Below are 23,076 nucleotides of genomic sequence, written 5' to 3' on the forward strand. Positions count from 1 at the left end.
ATTTATGTTACTTTTCAGATAATCACAAATATCTTGAAACTCATACGATCCTTCAGGAATTTCAATAACTTCATCTTTTCCATAGTAAAATTTGTTATTTTTTGCGTCTATGTTAGGTATAGAATTAAATGTAGAAAAATACAAAAGCCCACATTCGTACTCTCCATTCAGTTGTAATGTAGGGGAATAGTTAGTTGTTAAAAATTCTTCGAAAACATCTACTCAAGCCAATTGAGAAGATTATTATGTTAGGTGATTTTAATGGATGGGTGGGTGTAAAGCGTGATGTATATGAAAAGGTGCTTGGTGCGTTTGGTGACGAAAAGGTGAATGATAATGGAAGAAGTGTATTAGAAATTTGTCTAGAGTGGAATCTTTTTGTGTCGACATCAATGTTTCAACATAAAGAGATCCACACCTACACAAGAGTGGAAGGTATTTTAAATAGTATGATAGACTTTGTGATTGTAGATGAAAGATTGAAGAACAAAGTGCTGGATACCCGTGCATATCGCGGTGCTGGCATTGACTCGGACCATTTACTGGTGATATCCCGGATAAGGGGTATCTTCAATCGCTGGCGGCACAGGGTAAGGGAGCAAACCAGCGCTTTGGAAAGAGTGAAAGTAGAAAATTTGCAAGATATGGATGTAGGTATGAAGTATATTAATAGACTGAAGGATGAATTTGAAGATTTAGATGAGAGGAGCAATATTGAAGATGGATGGAAGGAATTTAAAGAAAGAATTGTGAAAGTAGCTGTTAAAGTGTGTGGTGTAAGTAGAAGAAGGAAAGGGAAAAATCACAAAAATGCGTGGATGAGTAAAGATGTGCAAGAACTTGTGCGATTAAAGAAGAAAGCATGGCTGGATTTGTTAGCAGCAAAAGCTAACTTAAGAATGCAAGAGGTTATAGATGAAGATGTGAATGAAGCACGTAAGGAATATAAAAAAATGAAAGATTTGGTTAAGAAAGCTGTGATTAGAAAGAAAGAAGAGTATAAAGAGGATTTTGATAAAAGGCTATCAGAAGACTTTCAGTCAAATCTGAAAGTATTCTGGAAATCCGTAAGGTCAGCCCGAGGAAAAACTATAACCAGAGAGCTGACTAGGATCAGATGCCAGGATGGTTGCGTTGCGAAAGGAGAAGAATGTGTGCTAAAGATATGGAAGGACTATTTAGATAGTTTATTTCAAAAAAAAGGAAGGAAATAAGAAAGAGTTCTGCTATAGCGAAGAAAAAGAGAATGAGATGGAAGGCGAAATTGAAATGTTTGAAATTGTGGAAGCACTTAAGAGTATGAAAGCGGGTAAGGCTGCTGGGTATGATAGAGTGTCGGTCGAGATGCTAAAAGCAGGAAAAGGCGTCGTAGCTAGACAGTTGTACTGCCTTTTTAATTTGTGTTGGAGAAGCGGCCGAGTACCAAAAGATTGGTGTAAGGCTGTTATCGTGCCACTTTACAAAGGAAAAGGGTCACAACTGGACTGCAAAAATTATCGTGGAATAAGCCTGCTTAGCGTCGTCGGCAAATTGTATGCTAAGGTATTGATTAATAGAGTCAGGAATGAAACTGATGACAAAATATGGGATGCTCAAGCGGGGTTTCGAAAGGGTATGGGATGTACTGATCAGGTCTTTTCTTTGCGGTGCATAGCCGAAAAGTTTTTGGCCAAGAGTCAAAAAGTCTATTGCACATTCGTGGATTTGGAAAAGGCCTATGACAGAGTTGAGAGGAATGAATTGTGGTCAGCACTTTCTATGCATGGGGTGAGCAGTCTCTTAATACGAGCACTGAAATCCTTATATGAGGATTCGAGTGCTTGTGTCAGGATAAACGGAGCGCACACTGAGTGGTTTAAGATTGAGAAAGGTGTTAGGCAGGGATGTGTTGCGTCACCGTGGCTGTTCAACCTATTAATGGATAGTTGTTTGACAGATTTGAAAGAGTCTGAAAGTGGATTAAGGATGAATGAGTTACTCGTCAAATGTTTGCTCTATGCCGACGATCAGGTTATACTGGCGTCATCAGCGGAGGAGTTACAGGAGATGGTAAACTGTATGCATGAAGCTTTAAAAGAGAAAGGAATGAAAGTGAACGTAAGTAAAACTAAAACACTGGTTTTTGAAATGGAGAAAGAAATGACAGCATGTAATATTTTGATTGGAGGAGAAAAAGTTGAGCAAGTGAAAGAGTTTGTATATCTAGGATCAAAGTTTACATCAGATGGCAAGTGTGATAGTGATATTGAAAGGAGAGTGAACGCGGGGAACATGGTGAATGGAGCTTTGCATGCCTTTATGAGTAGTCAGAAACTATCCAAAAAGGCTCGACTGGCTGTGCACAGGGGCGTGTTGGTCCCGACATTAATGTATGGGAGTGAAAGTTGGGTATGGCAAAAGAAGCACGAAAGCAGAATAAATGCAGTGGAAATGAGAGCGTTAAGGAGTATGTTGGGTGTGAAATTGAGTGACCGGATAAGGAACAGCGTGATAAGGGAATGTTGTGATGTGAAAGAAGATGTAGTTACAGGAATAGAAAAGGGTATGTTGAGATGGTTCGGTCATGTGGAGAGGATGAATGAAAACAGGTTGACTAAGCAGATATACATTCAGTCAGAAAAGTATCGGGAATGGATTATTTATTTATGGTTCCAAATTCAAATTTTTGTTTTTTTTGTTGTTGTTAGATTGGCACAACTGTTTTCCATTTTGGCGCGGAGTTTGAGTTGCATCTGTTGTTTACATTAAATACAGTGCTATTTTTAGTTATATCATATCTAGTGTGTATTGCTAATTTCATAATGGATAAAAACATCGAACAAAGAGTTTGTCTTAAATTTTGCATTGCCAATGGAATATCGTGTTCGGAGTCACTGAAAATGTTACAGAAAGCTTACGGTGAATCGACTTTATCAAAAACTCGTGCTTATGAGTGGTACAAAGCGTTCAAAAGCGGTCGAGATGTGATGGAAGATTTGCCTCGCTCTGGTAGGCCATCAACGTCTGCAACTGAAGTTAACAACGCAAAAGTGAAGGAAATAGTGACTGAAAATCCTCATTCAACTTTGAGAGAGATAACCATCGAACTTTCTGTATCTCACGAGTCGATCCGTACCATTTTAACTAATAATTTGGGTATGAAACATGTTGCCGCTCGGCTAGTCCCAAAAGACCTGAATTTTTTTCAAAAACTCAATCGCATGAGAGTCGCTGAGGACATGCTAGAACGAGTCAATTCCGACCCAACATTCATGAAACGCATTGTTACTGGTGACGAGACGTGGGTTTACGAGTTTGACATGCAAACTAGTCAACAAGCTTCGGAGTGGCGCCTTCCAACTGAACCGAAACCGAAAAAACCACGCCAAAGTCGTTCAAAAGTCAAAGTCATGTTGACTGTTTTCTTTGACTATCGCGGTGTTGTGCACTCGGAATTCTTGCCGGAAGGTCAAACGGTAAATAAGGAATATTATTTGAGTGTTATGCGGCGTTTAAGAGAGCAAATCCGACGAAAAAGGCCAGATTTGTGGAAAGAAAATTTTTGGATTTTGCACCATGATAATGCACCTTCGCACAAGGCCATCATTGTGAACGAATTTTTAACCAAACACTCAACAAATACCATCGAGCAACCACCATATTCACCAGATATGGCTCCAGCCGACTTTTTTCTTTTTCCTAAACTCAAATTACCACTTCGTGGCACCCGTTTTCAATCGGTAGAAGACATAAAAGAGAATTCGCGGCGAGAACTGACCTCAATTCCGGAAACAGCGTTTAAAAAATGTTTTGATGATTGGATTATTCGTTGGCGTAAGTGTATCGTTTCTAAAGGAGCATATTTTGAAGGTGATAAAATAAATTTGGATGAATAACAAACAGTTTGTGTATTATTGATCTTTTCCTGCTACTTTCTTGACAGAGTAGTACATGGAGAGTGTGGAGGAAAGGTCGGAGTGGGAAGACCTAGACGAACATATCTTGATCAAATCCTGGACGTCCTGGTAAAGGGTCAGGTCAAAAGTACCCGAAACCGCCGAGCTTGCATGAAGAGAGTTATGAATGTGGATGAAGCAAAGGAAGTATGCAGGGATCGTGGCAAGTGGAAAGAGGTAGTCTCTGTCTACCCCTCCGGGAAAGAGGCGTGATTTTATGTATGTATGTATGTTCTTCTGTTAATACCTGAAGTGGAGGCCCTATGGCTGGGCATACAGTACGGATGCCTAGACCTACTTATGGCTTGTGTGTATCGCCCACCATCAGGTACATGCAAAAGTACGGACGAAATTTTATTTAACACTATTGAAAAGGCAGCCTCTGAAAGGAGTGTACTTGTGGTTGGTGATTTCAATTTGCCTAAGCTGAAATGGCCTCTTGTAATTAGTAATACACTGGATAAATTGCACGAAAGCTTCGTAACAATGTACTCTAATAATAATCTGACCCAACTTGTAACACAAATTACCAGAACGCGAAAAACCCAAGAGTCATTAATGGATCTCATACTGTGCAATGATGATAACCTAATAAGTAATATACGGTATTTACCACCCATTGGAAAAAGTGACCACTTAGTGCATTTGTCATACATACAGGTTATTACCATCAACATAAAGACCACCCCTATGAATTTTTCCCTTGACTATCGCAATGCTGACTATGATAAAATTAACGACTATCTGCGTCAAAATCCAGTAACAAAATACGAAAATTTCAATGATATGTGGATTTCCTTTAAAGACAATGTTAAAAGATCAACTGAAAGATATGTAAAATTAAAAACTAGAAAAATTAAACCCTTGGCTAAATAAAGAAATTTTAGAACTAACGCGAAAGAAAAAAGAGTTATGGAATATCTACAAAATTTGTAAAACTGATTCCGCATATCGTGAGTACAGAGATACGAATCATAAAATCATTAAATTATCAAAAACTAGAAGAACTTTTTTTGAAACCAATATTATTGATAGTGGTCCCAAGGCTTTCTATGGATACATCAGAAAGCAATTAAATTCTAAAGTCAGTGTACCCAACGTCCTCACAGGGACATCTCGGGGAGTTATTTGCAGATCAATTTGAAAGCAGTTATGTACGAGAGCCTGATGGACCTATGCCTGATATTTTGATCCCAAGAGTCGATAATTGTATTGAAAACGTGGAATTCACTGCTGAATCTGTATCTGTCGCTCTTAAGACATTTGATGATAATACATCTCCTGGCCCAGATAATATTCCCTCTATACTGCTTAAACGATGCTCATCAAACCTTGCCGAAACAATAGCAGATTTAATGAATAACTCCATGGAAATTGGCCAACTACCAGCCGACTGGAAAGTAGCAACAGTTGTGCCTATCTATAAGAAGGGCGACAAATTAGCCCCTGCTTACTTCAGACCTATTAGTCTCACTAGCATTTTATGCCGGGCAATGGAAAAGATTATAGCTCAAAAACTTAAAGAGTTCTTATGTAACGAGCATATCATTATATTTTTCAATTCAATTTCAATTCATTTATTCCCAAACAAAATTACATTTGTATTCGAAATATTAATTAGCCTAAAATTATTAATTTAAATGTCAATTGCAAATTTCCAAATTATAATCTATTCTGCCCTGCAGCACCTAAAACGTAGTAATAGACATTTTAAGAGTTTTGTGTTTAATACTGAACTTTATAGCGTACGTCATAAGGAGCAATCTGATTTAACAGATTTTTTAATACAAGGATTTTTAAGATTAAAAAATCAATTTTTTAGATTGCAGTAACTCAAAATCGCATTTCAGATTACACTGAAAACTAACTAACATACAGTAAGAGCAGTTACGTATACGCGGCTCCATGATTTCACCACCTTAAACGCAGTGAATATCGTCTCTGCCTCAAAAAATCTTTGATGTATACCTAAATAAATATTAATGCATGTATATTAAAATGCAGTAATACATTTTTGTATGGTAAGGATTTTTACTGCATTTATAAATATTATATGAATTACTTATTTAAATGCAGCAAAAGAGTTGAACACGGTATCTTATTTAGTATTCATAAAGTAGGTCCTGAAATAAATACCAACTAATTTGCAGCAAAATCAAAATACCTTATTTAGTTTTGTTTAAAACGTTTTTGATCGCGATCGTTACTTTTTAAAACGCAGTATATTTTTTATTTACTGCAGTATAGTCAATACTAATCTAAATTTACAAAATAGTATAAAATAATTAAAACGCAGTAATATTATCTATTACTGCATTTCAACTAGTTACGTATACAAATAAGACTGTTTTACTCTAAAACGATACCTAATTTACTGCGTTCTTGTCGGGATACGAACCCTTTTTTCTCGCTCTAGCAGTTGCCTACCGTACGCAGAGAAGGGAAGACGTCACGCAGCGCGTCTGTGCGAGAACGCAAATTTCATTTTTTCGGGATTCTCAAGGTAGCCATATTATAACCCACTTATAATAAAAATACGAAAGTTTGTAAGGATGTGTGTTTGTTACTCTTTCACGCAAAAACTACTGGATAGATTGTAATGAAATTTGGTACACGAGTAGAATATAACCTGGAATAACATGATAGGTACCTACCTAATGTTTAGCCCGAAATTCCCAGGTCGCAGCTAGTACTAATAGCTATAGTATTTTATATAAATCACTACCCCGTATTTATCCCTAACTCGGTAAACAATTTAAAAGCTTGTTTGAAAAACTTTTTAAAAGCTTGTTTGGATACACGGTGATATTTGTAAATAACTTGTTTATGGTCACTGCTTACTGTTAAAAAACAGCACTAAAACTATTTAGTTATCGATTTTATGAAGACTTTATGCTGTTGCCCGCATTTCCACCCGCGTTGAAAAAGTTGCCTATGTCGCTCGCCAGCCTTCCAATTTCCACACAAAAATCCACACCAATCCGTTGCTTCGTTCGAAGTGAAAGACGAACAAACATACACAATTTCACATTTGTAATATTAGTATGGATTATTTACAGATATGCAACTAGGAAAATGAGTGCCAGGTCCAAAAATATTTTGAAAATGGTTCCTTTGCTTACGGATTCCAGTGAAGACAAAGAAAATCGTCTAAATTCAACAAAAATACTCGATGATAAAGGAATTTGGTCTCATTATATAACACTGCAAGACATTAATAAAATCAAATACTCTAACTTTGAATACAGCAATTCCTATGAATACATAAAACAAAACGATTCATCTAATTTCTCATCCCAACTCAAACAGCTTATCCAACCAAAAACCAGTGAAAAACCTGAGACTCCAAACCCCTTAAAAGAAATAGATTTTTATTCTAATAGTGATATGGTTGAATTACAAAACTTATTATGTTCTGAGGTTCTGCCTGCATCAATACCTACAGAGAAGCTTGAGACTCCAAAACCCTTAGAAGAAGAGTCTTATTCAAGTAAAGATTTGGTTACATTACAAAATTTATTATGTTCCGAGGTTCTACCTGCATCAACAAATATGTTTTCGCCTAAGAGATCATTAGTAGAAACGCTAAATTTTGAATGTTCTGACGATTCGGTCGCAGACAAAGATTATATACCAGTGCCATCTTTACTTGCAGAAAACAATTCATCAGAGAATACAGGAATAGAAGACACAGTAGGGAAAAATAGTGAACGTAAAAGAAAAATAAGAAAAACAAAGACGATAGCAAAATCTACAAAAAGACTAAAAAAGAACAAAGATAAATATTATATGAGACCACCGTGTCACAACCTCTGCAAGAAACTGTGTACTTTAAATTTTACCGAGGAGAAAAGGCTATCTATCCATGATGATTACTGGTCTATGAATTGGGAGTCAAGGGGTATTTTTCTTAAGGGCCTAGTAGATACCATTGAATGTACCAAAATTAACAAAAATGCCAAGAAGTAACGAAATGTGTCTCACAAATACTATTTCTATGATGATAGTACAAAAGTTGAAGTATGCAAAACATTTTTTTTGTGCACATTAGGATATGATAAGAAGAATGATCGGCATGTTTTATCAGCAATAGGAAAAGAGGTAACAGATCAAAAGGATAAGAGAGATGGAAGAAATTTGAAAATTACCATGGTTGATAAAGATTTATTAACGAAGCACGTGAATTCGTTTAACCCATGTGTGCACCTTTACCGGAGAGCACATGCACCGAATAAAAAATATTTGCCCAGCGATTTAACAATTAAGATGATGCATGAGAATTTTGTTAAACTTAATCCGGACATAAATTGTTGCTTTGAGACATACAGGAATCACGTGTCCAACATTATGAATATTTCCTTCGCAAAACTTGGACACGAAGAATGCGAATCATGTGAAAAATTTGATCTCCATAATACTGACCACGTGAAAAACGAACGAGATCCTGAATGTGCGACATGCAATGATAATTTAAAACATCAGGAAAAATATAGAAAAGCACGGAATAAATATGATGTGGACACTAAAATAGTCCCGAATAATAAAGATGTTTAATGTCTCTGTAGATCTCCAGAAGGTCATTATGCTTCCGAGATTAGGTTCTTTTAAAAGTGCTATATTTTGTCCCAGAATAGTAGTGTATAATGAAACATTCGTACCTTTAGGGAAGTACACAAGCACTAATCCCGTGTATGCTCTAACATGGCATGAAGCGATTTCCGGGCGTAGGCAAGAAGACTTAGTGCTTATCGCGCATTTTTTATTAGCCAAAGAGATGCTGAAACCATTACATTATGGCTTGATAATTGTTCGGCTCAAAATAAAAACTGGTGTTTAATTACATATTTAATAGCAATTATTAATAGCAAGGATATTGCTGCTACAAAAATTACATTGAAATATTTTGAGCCAGGGCGTTTATGTCCGCTGACTCATTTCACCATTCTGTAGAATCATCTTTAACTAAAAAGAAAAAAGTATACGACTTTGAAGATTTTTGCGCCGCCGTTGGATCTGCAAGTTCCGGCAAAATATGTATAAAAAAGATGGAAATATCTGATTTCTTCCTTTTTAAGGCGCATATTGCTCAACAAAAACTTAAAGATGAAGATGGCAATAGAGTACACCTCAAAGATATAGTTGAAATAAATGTTACTAGGGGCAAATACTGCCTCTATTATAAAAAAGATTTTGATGAAGAATACAGCCAATTAAATTGCTTAAAATCAAAAAAAATTCCTAAACCTGATATAAAAAGTACACCTAAGGGTATCACTTCTACCAGAAAACAAAATATAATAAAGATATTAGGACCGTTGATGCCAGAAAACAGATTGGCATTTTAGAAAAGTTTACCTGTGTTAGCTGAGGAAACAGATGAACCAGAGGAAATTGTTTTTGATGAGGATTGTTAATAAAATGTGTTTTATCCATGATTAGTAAATTAATCTAATCAATCTGAGGAATAATGATTATTAAGTTATTATTCACTCTGCAGATTGTGTATTCATTAAAACTCTTTTTTTATGAAAAGTTAACTAGTTATTTTTTTTTTATATTTATGTTTTTGATGTTTCTTTATAAGTTTTGATAATGATGATACTAAGTATAGAATACTCATATCCATATTATTTTTTTTATAGAAGATACAATTTTTTTGATTTAATTTTTTAATTTAAAAAATGTGCCATTATTAAAAAGATCTCATTTGGTTTTTGCCAAAGCCAAAAGCTGTGTTCCTAATATAGGCTGTAAAGATATATATTAATTTAGTTAAAAATACTTAAATTAGTCCTTTTTGCTCAAATAGTATATATTTTTTTTTATTTTCCACGTGGTACTAACTTGTTTTTATAATAAAGACTTTATATGTACAATTTGTTTCATTTCAATTTAATTTAAGAGCTAAACTCTTGTTGATGATGTATCCGCCACACTTCCATGTCCAAGAGGACAGAAGTAGACTTCTGTATTTCATTACTACACGCATATTCAAGATACAAATTAAAATGCAGTAAAGAAAACGTTTTGCTGCAAATTAGTCTGCAACGCTGCAAACAAATCAAAATATTTGCAGTGCTAGGTTTTTTTGCCGCATTTTAATCTGCATATGTTTACATTTTTGGATGCAGTAATAGCACGTAATAGGCCTTGTTTAAAAAAAAACTTTTATATTTTGGAAATAAACAAAATGTTAGATATATTTTTGATGTCAGTTCAATCTTTGATATCAGTTATTCATTGTAGTAAAAACATTTCATCAAATTATATAAAATAATAATATAAAATAAAACATCAAAAAGTATTTCGCGGTTTTCTCGAAACCGCGTTTTTTCTCTTACTGCGTCTTAGGTGCTGCAGGGCAGTATTTTAAACATATTGAGTCAAACACCAAACATGCACCATGAGAGTCATTAAAAATCATCGATTGAGTAACAGCACTTCTCCAATAACAATGTTTTCAATTTTCGTTTAAAAACAGACATTTTTCTCTCTAATTTCAGGTCAATTGGTAATTTATTAAAAATGATCACTGTCTGATTGCGTGCACCATGAGCTACTATATTAAGCAATGGTGTTATCACCCTGGTTAAGTCTTTCCGTCTCGTGTTCTCGCGATGTAACATTTCCTCCTCTGATTCGAATGAGTCTCTTTTTTTTATGAAGTCCGTTAGTAGAACAAATATATACAGGCTTGGTACTGTTAAAATCTGCAACTTCTTAAAATGTTCCTTGCACGATTGCCATGGTGCAATACGTACCATGGTTCGTATCGCTCTCTTTTGTGCTACAAAAGCTTTATTAATATTGTATTGGTAGCTTCGGCCCCAATATTTTATACTGTAGCGTAATCTGGATTCGACCAAGCAATAATAAACCGATTTTAGTTGATCCATTGTCAATTCGTCTCGCAAGGACCTAAGAGCACAGCAAGCACTACAAATACTTTTTTCCACAGCTTGCAGTTCTGGTTTCCAGTTGAGATACTCATCAATTTGTATACCTAAAAATTTCACCACGCTCACCGGCTCAATATTGTCATTGTTTAGACTAACATTGAGTTTATCTCTGTTGCTAGCAGTTGTTTTGAAAAGCAGTATATTAGTTTTGCTAGTATTTATCTTAAGGTTATTGACAGTAAACCAATGTTGGAACAATTGCATCGCTTGTTTAATCTTTGTATTTAGATCATCAATATTCTTGTCCCACAGTACAGCATTTGTGACGTCAGCAAAAATAACTAATTGTATGTCAGGTTGCGCTAAAGATATATAATTAATTAAGTCATTTACAAAAATTAAAAAGAAAATTGGTCCTAAAATTGAGCCTTGTGGGACACCTCTATTTACTTTTACCATTTTAGAAACTTGCCTTGAATTTATACAGTCTCCTTTATTATCGGTTACTTCTACGTACTGTTTTCGATTACTTAAATAAGATTTTATAATATTAAAAGGTTTCCCTTGTATTCCATAGTGCGCTAATTTCATTAATAGGATTTCATGATCAACCGAATCGAAGGCAGCACTAAGGTCTAAGAATACGCCAGCTACTTTAAATTTTTCATTTAATTTTAAGGTTACATCGTCGATAATTCTATCAATGGCATCTGATGTTCCGATCCCTTCTTGGTAACCAAACTGCCTTTCGTTAAGTATGTTATTAACTTTGAGGTGTTTTATAATCCTTGTTTTAATAATTTTTTCAAAAATCTTAGAAAATATCGACAGCATAGCTATAGCTCTGAAATTTTTAGGATCTGTTTTTGCGTGTTTCTTGTGTAAAGGTTTCTTGTTTTTGCAATCTTTAATTGGTCCGGAAATAAATCTAGGTCAAAGCATTGATTACAAAATTGTGTCAGAGGTTTCGCTAATAGGTCAATGTTATTTTTTATAATAGATATTGGAATGTCGTCATAGCCAGAAGATCTTTTGTCTTCCATTTTTTTTACAATATTTATTATTTCAGTCTCTGTCACTCTTTGGTATTTAAAATTAGAGGGTGTTGATTGTGAGGATATCCTTAAAATGTTGGCTGATTCATTGACATTTCCAAAAGAAGACTGATTACTGTGATCAAAATTGTGAGCAAATATTTCTGCTATCCTATTTGATTCAGTAATTATCGAGCCATTCACCTTAAGACAAATGTTTTGACAATTGGGTTTGTTCTTTTTAAGCCTTTCGTTAACAATTTCCCAAATACGTTTAGTGGAATTCTTATTTAATTTTATCTTGGACTGAACAGAAAGTCTTTTGGCAGCTCTGAGCACCCTCCTATATATTCTGATATACTTTATTCTGTAAGCATAGATGCTGGAGTCATTGTGGTTTCTGTCTAATATGCACAAGACTCTTCATTTTGCTTGACGTACGTAAACCTTTCGTGATCCATTGTACTTTTCCATATTTGTTCCTATTGATTTTCTTTTTCTTCTTTTTATAGTACTTTTTGAATACGTCAACAATTTTTTTAAGAAAACCATTTATACCTAATTGACGCCAGTCTATTGCAGATATTTCCTGTCTAAAATGTTTGTTATTTCTCTCACTAAAATATCGCTTTTCAATATATACTGCGTCTTCCCGCCACTTGTCGGTTTTATCAATCTCAAGGTACATCTGCGTGATTATACAAGCATGACCATCTGACAGACCGTTGTGATCCACTTCAGTGTTCAATGTGATATTATCTGGTAGATTAGTCAGAACATTATCGATGCAAGATTCAGTGTCATTTCTAACAAATGTAATATCAGTAACTAAATATTTAAAATTGTAAGATCTTAATAAATTTAAAAATTCAATCTTTTCATTGTCATCTTGCAGGACATTTACATTGAAGTCTCCCGCGATTAAACAATTTTTATCAAAGAAATGCTGTAAAAATGATTCAAATTTTTCCATAAATATACTGAATTTGGTATTGTTGTTATAACAGCAAAAAATGTATGTATTCGTTTCTATATCTCTTATTCCACATATTTCAAAATGTTCCATCTCGCTTAAATGCTTACAATTGACTTCTTCAAATTTCCTATCTTTTCTTACTAGTATTAATGTCCCTCCTCTCTTTTTTTTCGTTCTTACATAATAGGTTGCTAAGTCATAATTTGTTAAGCTCAGCAGTGGAATAGAGAGAAGATTAAGAAAATGTTCACATATACACACTACACTAGGCTTATCATCTAAGTTTTCTAAATATATTTCTATTGAATCCTTTTTCGTATTGATTCCACAGACATTTTGATAATAAATACTAGTTAATTTTTTCTTGGACTCATTTTGCTCGAAAAAACTGGTTATTTTCTAAAACACCATCACCTTTTACCAATTTAGAAATAGAAGAGGCTTCGTTACTAAGCTTTAGTGGTTTGAAATAGTCAAGGATGGCTTTTTGTTTCACTACTTTTTGTTTTTCATTAACCTTCCTTGATTTGAAATAGTCTGTAATTTTACGTTTAACAATTTTTTTATCCGAAGCCGCTGATATATAAGTTTTACAATTTTCTTTATGAAGTTTCGATATGTTTTTTATGAATTTATCAACATAAAGTCATAATAAGTCATAATTTATTGATTTTCAAGTATATAAAACCAGTGCATAATAGTGTAATTACAATGAAAGTAAAGTAGACTTGCTGGACTATTTATTGTTGAAAACCGTGTTTTTATAAGACTTTAAATAGTGCTGTAGTGACAAAAAACATTTTGCAAGAAATTGCTGACCTGACCTACCTCACATAAAATATCTGCTCACGGACTCGGCTCATCGGTATCGCTGCTCACGGACCTTGCCGAGCGCTACCGGAAAGTACTGAACACTACACCGCGCTGCCCGCGCTTACCCCTGCCGCGTCCTGCGGCGCATCGGAGGATCTTCGCTTGCGCCGAGTTGCGCCGACCGCTCTTCGCTCTCGCTTTATCGTGTGATCGTGTGTCTGCCGGTGTCTTAGCTCGCTCGCATTGCTTCGTCATAGATCGCCCGCACTACCTACGGACTGCCGACGGCGCGCCGGGCTGCGCGCTCCTTATCGTATGTTACGCGCGAACACGGATTGCTTTGCTCCGTGCGCATGTTGAATTGTTACTTTGTTATTGTCTTGTTACTTATATTTTGTGTGGCTAAATAACACAAAATGAGCTGCAAAGCATGCAACACGCCAGTCTCAAGAGACGAGTTATTAAGATGTAATCCATGTAATGGCTTATTTCATTATAAATGCCTAAATTTGTCGCAGTCATACTACCGGGAGAACAAAGCAAAGCTTATGCAAAACTGGTACTGTCCATCGTGTGCTAACATCACTCGCCGTAAAGCTCCGGATACTCCTGTGCGTAGTGGTTTCGTGCAGAGCTTGAGTGACTCAACGATGTCGTGTGATGAACCACTGGAGGCATCAAAGTCAGATGCCATTTTCGGTCCCGCTGGTTCAGTGGTCAATAACTCCGTGGTTCCTCAAAGTGGTGGAATGTCATATGAAAAATTCCTTGAATTATTTGATGCCAGGCTCGATACCAAATTGAATGGCTTCAAAGCTTCAATTAGCAAAATAATTAAAAGTGAAATTGCGTCTAGTATTGACAATCTAAAAGCTGACTTCTCTCGTACCACTGACTTCTTGGAGGCCGAACAAAAAGATCTCAGGGCCGAACTAAACATAGCTAATGATAATATTTCCCGCATGGAGTCCGAAAAAATCAAACTTCTGTCAGATTTTAATACTTTGGAGCGTCGTTTAGCTATAATGGAGAAATCATCTAGAAGCTGCAATCTTGAAGTGCAAGCAGTCCCAGACAAAAAAAACGAGAATATAGTAGCCATTTGCAAGAAAATCTTTGAAGTGGTTGGTGTTCTCATTCAGGATTTTGAAATTTCGATGCTTTCGGCAACAATTGTCGTAAAAGCCAATTTGGCTAAAATGACTTTTTGATACAGCCCTACTCAACTTTTGACGCTCTATCGATGTATATATATCGTATTTAAATCGGGCTTAAAAATTTGCTTTTACACCCAACATTTTACATTGGTCTAGACGTGCTTTTCTTTTTAAAGTGGTGTGTATAAGACACATTGCTTCAAAGCCTTGATCTATTAGGGTGTAAAATATGCTTCTCAATATTTGCCAGTGACACAAAACATCGTAAATACAAATGATATAAAAACTTGCGACTTACACCCCGTTAATATTATGAAGATGAAATTTTTTCTGAGAAACAAACGTCATAACTCACACCTCTCGTTGAATTGGATCATTATTTGTGTCGTATTTTCAATAGCTATTATTTTTTTTGTAGAAAATATGGCGTAAAACAAAAACTAAAATAGTATTCGAATTACAACCCAAAATTTTGAAAAAACATGTCACTTTTCAAAAGTTAAATTGCATTACGTCGTACGCATTCTGTCCAATATAGTGATCTCTTTTGCGTATGTAACATTTCAAGCAGCGAGAGAACAAGACAAATAACTATTGGTCTATATTTTATTACCGCACGACTGCGAAGCACATACTGACCAAGTACTTTAAGACCTGAAGAAAAGAGCAAGTTATACTAACTAGGACGAAAGCGGGGGTGCGAGGCGGCTCATATTTAAGTGGCTCATTTCATCGGTCGCATGCGTCGTGTTGATACGTTGACAGCCATTACTAACAATAACAATATTTCTCTCTGTTACGTTTAATTGAACTTTTAGTGATTGTTTTATTTTTATTGTGCAAAATGGATGAAGAAAATAAAAAGGAAGGAAAGCTCAACTATTTGTTAAAACGGAAAAGAGCCGTAGAATCATTAAGAGAAGCTATGCAAAAATCAAAAAGGTATGTAGTATCAAAGTAGGTACCTACCTATACCTAGTTTATAAGTTTGTTAGGAGATACTTGTTTTTTTTTTAAATTATTTTGACGGTATGGGTCTCATAAATGTGTACTCAGTATATACCTATGCATTAGGATTAATAACATTTCTACTAAGTAAGTAGTCATACTAAATTCAGCAAAATTATAATGACTTAGGTAGGTACCTATTTTACTTGATTTTCATTTACGCTAATATGTCTTTTTTTGGTTTTTACGACCCAAATTAGTATTTTAAATGTTTGTACGCCCAAACAACTGATTGGAAAAGAATACTTATGTTAGAATGTTTATAAGTGTAAAACACATGTAGGTATACTTTAATGTACTAACAAACTGAAATTACCCTACCTTTGTGTTCATCGGTTTTATTCATATTCGTATTCTTATGTCATCATAATCAGTTCGGCCGGTTGGAGCGTGATTTACACAAACAGACAAATAATACAAACTTTTACTTTTGTATTAGGTAGGTCCACAGAGTTTTGAATACTTACTTTAAGTTTTATGTATTCTTTTATTTATATAAATACTTACTATTAAATTAAGAGAAAGACATACAAATTATAAATTAAACTAAATGATTTATTAAGTACATTTTACTTGCTTTACATTTACGCTAACATGGCTTGATATGGTTTTTACGACCTAAATGATTATTTAAATAACTTTTACACCCAAGCACTGATTGCAAAAAAAAAATATGTTTAAATGTTTGCTGGTGTAAAACATTTAAACATAATTTTATTTTTAAAATCAGTTTTCAAACCCGGGGTTTCGCTTCCGCTATCTTTAAGTATTTTAAAAAAATATTTGGTTTTTCATTTTCAGGACCCAGGATATGAATATTAAGAGCACAAATAATTTGGAAGATACTAAAATAGATCAAAATCTTGAGTCAGAAATAGAATATATAAACAAGCTAGATAAAAAGAGGAAAGTAAGCCCTAAGTCTAACACAAGTAATGGAGGCAGCCAAAGCAATAGCACAAAAAGTGTATCAAACTTATCATTCAGTCCAATTCATACAAATGATAGCTTTACCACTTCAAAGAAAAAAATAAATATTTTGTCAGTTTATTCAAAATCTACGGATTGCGACACATTTACTTTTGTAAAATCGCATTCTGATTCCCCACTGATTACACCACAATTAAGTCTATGTACACGTGACGTTGATCCGTGTTCATCTTCAGGTCTTCCTCAGCATCCTTACCCTCCTATTGAAAGTACTATTGACCTGAGGATACCGTCAAGTCATCATACAATACCCACCGATTTCCCTATCGCACCCATCAAATCTCTGATGCCGACCCTCTTAATGGACCGTCATTGTGAAGACCCTACTACAGCAGACACTGACAAGCATACGTCTGATTTGTTATTCGCATCTAATACTTCACAGCCGAGTCCATCAAGTGAAGTTTCGTTACCAATATGGCCCACAGGAGATGATCAACCGACGATGCCCACTGAGCTAACTATTGTACCTCTGACAAAGTCGCCGGTCAAACCATCTGTAGACGGTCTGCAGTCTGAAGATCCTACTCCTGCCGATACTGACTTGTTGGTGTCTCCTACCGATTTGTTGGTCGTGCCAGTTACTGCTCTGCAACCAAGCTTATCAAGTGACGTCATAGTTCCGGTAGGTAACGCAAATCGACAACTGGCCGTACCTGTTAAACTACCACTTGTACACTTGAGTACGCTGCCTCCCAATTCACCTGTAGACGGTCTACAGTGTGAAGATGCTACTACTGCCGATACTGACCTGTCAACGTCTCCTACCAATTTGTTGAACGTACCAGTTACTGCTCCGCAAACAAGCACATCAAGTGACGTCATATTACACCTGAGTAGGCTGCCGCCCAATTCACCTGTAAGCGGTATACAGTGTGAAGATCCTATTTCTGCCGATACAGACCAGTTGATATCTCCTACCAATTTGTTAATTGAACCTGTGAATACTTTGCAACCAAGACTATCAAAAGACGCCGTTTTGCCTGGATGTTCCTTTGATGATAACCTAAAGCAAAAGCTTAAGAAAAGACGCAAAGTTTCCATAAAGTCGTATATGGACTTTCTACCTAGTGATGAAGAAAATCCATTTTCCGCTGGCAGTTCAGATAATTGGAGCCTAAATGAAAGCGAAAGTTCAAGTGACAATGATGGTAAGAAGAAAAAAAAACGATTTAAGAAAAAGAAACCCGTAGAAAACATCGTTAACGATTTTGCAGAAAGAAATGTTAAACCAGTTAATAAATATAAAAAGAATAAAAAGCTCAAAGATGCAGGATTATTGTATGAAAATAGAAAGGGAGAAATAAAAGAAAACAAGAGTTTAAAAGAAAATCCTTGTCATCCAGAAAAATGTAAAAGAAAATGCTTTGAAATTAATGAAGAAAAACGAAAATCAGTTTTTGAATTTTACTGGTCTCTCGATCCTCAGCGCAGAAAAGATTGGATTGTTCGGTGTGCACGTCCGACACCAATTAATAGAAAAAGGACTGACTCTGCTAATAGTAGAAGACAAATTACGTATGAATATTATATAAATGAAGGAGAAGGTAGTAGAAAAGTTTGTCAAAAATTTATATTAAATACATTGGACATAACACAAAAGTTTTTACTATATACACTCGCAAACTCGAAAGAAGGTATGGCGCAACTTGAAAAAAGAACAAGAAATTATTCAAAGTATTCAGAATCGGCTAAAAATTATGTGAAAGAATTTATTGATAAACTACCAGTTAGACCGTCACATTATGCTCGAAAAGATAGTAATCGTGTTTATTTATCAAAGGAAATAAAAAACGTTTCAAACCTTTATCAAATTTACTTAAAAGATTGCACTAAGGAAAAAAAAGAAAACGTTAGTGAAGGATTATTTAGGAACATATTTTCTGAGAATTACCCACACGTAGGCTTCCATATCCCTAAAAAAGACAAATGTGTTGTTTGTTTAAATGCAGAAAACCAGAAGGATTTACAAGATGAGGAAGATAAGAAAAAATTTGACGATCATGTCCTGGAAAAGAAAGCAAGTTACAGAAGATTTACAGCTCATCAAAAACTTCATGTCATTAGAAATGAAACAGTAACCGCTAGTTTCGACTTGCAAAAAGTTTTGAATACCCCTCACGGGGAAAGCATGCTATTATACTATTCCCGAAAATATGCTGTGTTTAATTTTACAGTTTATGAGAGTAGAACTCAAGATGGATATTGCTTTACATGGGGAGAATGTGACGGTAAAAAAGGCAGTGATGAAATCGCTACTTGTTTGTATAAGTATTTAAAAATTGCAGATGAAAAAGGCGTCCAAAATTTACTTTTTTATTGTGACTCATCTGGGGGTCAAAACAAAAACAAAACGGTTTTAGCAGCATTAAATTATTATTTAATGCATTCTAATAACTTAGAAGTAATTCAGGTAAATTTTTTACTTCCGGGACATACTTACATGCCAGCCGACTCGATGCATGCAGTTATAGAAAGAGAAGTGAAAAAACTTATAGTTTGGAGTCCATCTCAATGGCCTACATACTTCGAGTCAGCGCGAAAACGGCCGAAACCGTATATAGTCAATGTGATGGACCACACGGATTTCTTGGACTGGGGTGAAATTGCGTCAAACACTTTTACAAAAGAAACATTGAAAGATATAAAATGGAGGAATATCAGAATAGCAACTTTCAGAAAGTCAAATTTAAACCAAATGGAGCTTAAATATTCGATGAAAGAAGATGCTGTAACACATACGATAAACTTGTTTGAAGACATTAAGCGTAAAGGAAAGGGTAGAGGCAAAGCGAAGAATAAACCGAAAGAAAAGACAGACGAAGAAAAATATAAACAAGTAAGAGACTTGAAACCAAAAGCACTCTACACGAATAGACTACCCATTACAGCCGCAAAATATAAAGATCTTGTGCGACTGTGTGATCAAGGTACAATTAACAAACGATTTCATGCTGAATATAAGCAGCTGCCCTATCAGTCTCGAGATATTGTAGAAACTCTTCCTGAGACTGACGAGGAAGATGAGATTTCTAGTTAAATTAGTTATTAAAATGATGCCACTAATTACTTTAATCACCAGGGAGAAGATTGTGTTTTATTTTTCAGTTACCAAAGTAACTTCTGATAATATCGATTCTTTACGTTGTTTTGTTTTGTACTAAGTTTGTTTCTTTATCGTTCTAGTAAGATTTTTTTTTCTACTGATTTATTTTTTGACTCTTGATAAAAAAAAGTAAGGTCACAATTTAATTTGGTCTAAAACAATAAATAAATTAATTAATATAAATTATTTGTGTTTTATTTCATATTTTACATTAATATTAATTTAAAAATACCGCAAAATCTAAATGAAATTCATGATTTTTACGTAATGTTATTTTGAAATTTTAATGTTTACATCAACAGTTGATTTAATACGAGGTTTTTAACTCCAATTAATAGCTAACATTTTTAAAAATTGGTAAATACTTCTAATTTGTAGTAAACGCAGCAATAGATCTTGTTATATCGGAAGTCGTAAACACCGACTTTTAAAATTTTCTGGGGTGTATATCCAGTTTAACTTTTAAGATACAGGCTTGACATAGATATAAATAAAACGTTGCGAAAGATCATGAAAATTCATGTATTTCGTGTATACATCATTATTTTATAGGTTTTAAAATAAAGAAGATATTACGGAAAATATTTTTTTTCATTTGTTTTTAGCTTATTTCCAAAAGTGCCATTTTGGTTTTTACGACAATTGTTGTCGAAAGCATCGATTTGCGCTGCCCGCAGAGTTGCTAAGCACGATCCCAAGTCTGACAGACCCCGTAATATTATCATTACTCTGCCATCGGAGCGTCATCGTGATTCTATTCTATCTGCGTATAAAAGATTTAATAAGGATAGAAAATCTGAGCCCCTTAACTCTTCACTTATAGGAATACAGGGAGAAAGGAGTAACATCTACCTAGCTGAACATCTGTCAGCCGAGGCTAAAGAACTATATGCAGCTGCAAGAAAATTCAAAAGGGACAACCAGTATCAATTTGTCTGGGTTAAATACGGTCGCGTTTATTTGCGAAAGAGCGAGCAGTGTCCTGCGATTTATGTAAAGAGCTTAGATTTTTTAAACAAATTGAATAAGTAATAACATTTTTTTTGAGGTTACGATAGCTGCAATCATTATGTCCAACCTAGTCTTTAATATGGATCAAAGTCTAACAATATTTTATCAAAATGTTAATAGAATTAGAACAAAGACAACCGAAGTTTATTTAAATATATTGGCATGTAATTATGATGTTGTATGTTTCACTGAAAGTAATCTGAATAATAGTGTATTTGATGGAGAAATATTTGATAGCAGGTATAACGTTTTTAGGAGGGACCGTGGTACTAGTTTGTCAAATAAGTCTGAAAGAGGCGGTGTCATCGTAGCTATAAAAAAGGATATTGATGTCGTTAGGCATTCTGACTGGGATAGTGGTGCCGAGGATCTATGGATTACGTTGTTTCCGTCTCATGCTTGCAGAATTCAGTTATGCATTTGCTATTTACCCCCTGATATAAATTCCGACTTACTTACTGACTTTTACAATAATACACAATCAGTAGAGTTAAATTTCGATCCAGGTGACATTCCTTTGCTGGTGGGAGACTTCAACACCCCCAGTCTGCAATGGTCGCAGTCAGGCTCTATACTTGTTCCCGGATGTTTTTCGGATCTTAAATCAAGGCTTCTCCTTGAGACCATATCATTATGTAACCTTTCTCAATTAAGTAATAAATATAATGTAAATAATCGTCTTTTGGACCTGGTACTCTCATCTTACAATAAAATAAAGGTTCTGGATGCGGATTCGGTTGTAAAGATAGAAGGTCATCATCCACCTCTACTTATTGAAATATCTATTACGCAGCCTATTAAAATCCTAAAACACAATTCTCTAATTCGCCGTAATTTTAATAAATGTTGCTATGAGGAAATTAAACGAGAGCTCAAAAACATTGACTGGGTAAATTTATTTGATCGGGGCGATATTAATAAATCGGTGGACTCTTTTTATTCAGTTGTAAATGACCTTATTGATGGATACACGCCTCTGCAAAGAAATAATCGCTCTAAATTTCCTGTGTGGTTCTCCTCGGCTCTTAAAAAGTGTTTACAGGAAAAAAACAAATACCATAGGCGGTATAAGAAATACCATAACCCTAGAGACTACGACACATACTCATATCTAAGAAGCCGTGCTAAGCGATTAATGAAGGGATGCTATGCCAATTTTGTATCTTCTACGGAAGAGTCTCTGGGTTCTAATATTAAACAGTTTTGGACGTATGTCAATAATAGGAAAGGTAGCTCCTCGATACCCTCTACCATGACACTAGACGGAGTATCCTGCTCGGATGGTTTAGGCATTTGCGAACTCTTCTCCCAGTACTTCGGCTCTGTATTCGAGAGTGTTAACTCCCAACCCGGCTTAGACGAAGAGGTTTCTCAGCATAGCAATACGTTATCTGAAATTGCTATAGACAAGGATGTAGTTCTTCGCAAACTTGAACAGCTCGATGTTAATAAGGGAGCTGGTTCCGATGATATTCCCGCCAAATTCTTTAAACAATGTGCAGAAGAGATGAGTCTACCACTTTCTTTATTGTTTGATATTTCATTGCAGCTTGGCGTGTTTCCGTCATATTGGAAAAATGCGCATGTAATTCCAATTCATAAATCTGGAGACCTTTCTGATTGCAAGAATTATAGGCAGATTAGTATCCTATCCCAACCGGCTAAAATATTTGAATCTGTTGTGTATGATCATATTTACCATCAAGTAAAACCTTTGCTTTCAGATAAACAGCATGGTTTTATTAAACACAAATCTACTATTAGTAATTTATTAGAATATAAACATTATCTTTGTGAGGTTTTTGATAGGGGGGGACAAGTGGATAGTATATATACGGATTATAGCAAGGCTTTTGACAAGGTTGACCATAATTTGTTATGCCAAAAAATTGCAAGGTTTGGTATCCATGGCTCAGTGCTAAGATGGGTTAAATCGTATCTTGCCAACAGAAGCCAACTTGTGGCTGTTAAAGGATATGTCTCAAATCCCATTGATATTACTTCAGGTGTCCCTCAAGGTTCCCACTTGGGCCCACTGTTCTTCCTAATCTTCATCAACGATCTGGTTGATAGGCTCTCTTGTCATTGCTTACTGTATGCGGATGATCTTAAAATCTTCCATAACGTTAACAACATCCAGGACTGTA

The sequence above is a fragment of the Amyelois transitella genome, chromosome W (genome assembly GCF_032362555.1).
Source record: "Amyelois transitella isolate CPQ chromosome W, ilAmyTran1.1, whole genome shotgun sequence".
In the NCBI taxonomy this organism is placed as follows: Eukaryota; Metazoa; Arthropoda; class Insecta; order Lepidoptera; family Pyralidae; genus Amyelois; species Amyelois transitella.